Here is a 302-nt window from a genome sequence, read left to right as displayed (position 1 = left end):
AAAAAAAGAACGAAAACTATTTTTTCTTTTGTTTAAAGATAAACTAAAAAGAGAAACCTTCGCCTTACAAGAGCACTCATTTTTGTTTGTTTATTTTTTTTCTTTTCTGCTGAGCTGCATGCATTCTTTATGTTCTATTGTTTTTTATTTATATTCTGTATTTTTGTGTGTATATTTATATTATATTTTATTTGTTATACTCAAGTATTATATTGTTTTATATATATAAACAACATATATACATATATATATATATATATATATATATATATATATATATATATATATATATATATATATAT

This window comes from Eimeria mitis, genomic scaffold, assembly GCF_000499745.2.
Source record: "Eimeria mitis Houghton genomic scaffold, Emh_scaff230, whole genome shotgun sequence".
NCBI classification, from domain to species: Eukaryota; Apicomplexa; class Conoidasida; order Eucoccidiorida; family Eimeriidae; genus Eimeria; species Eimeria mitis.
Note: the sequence above shows the minus strand (reverse complement) of the source record.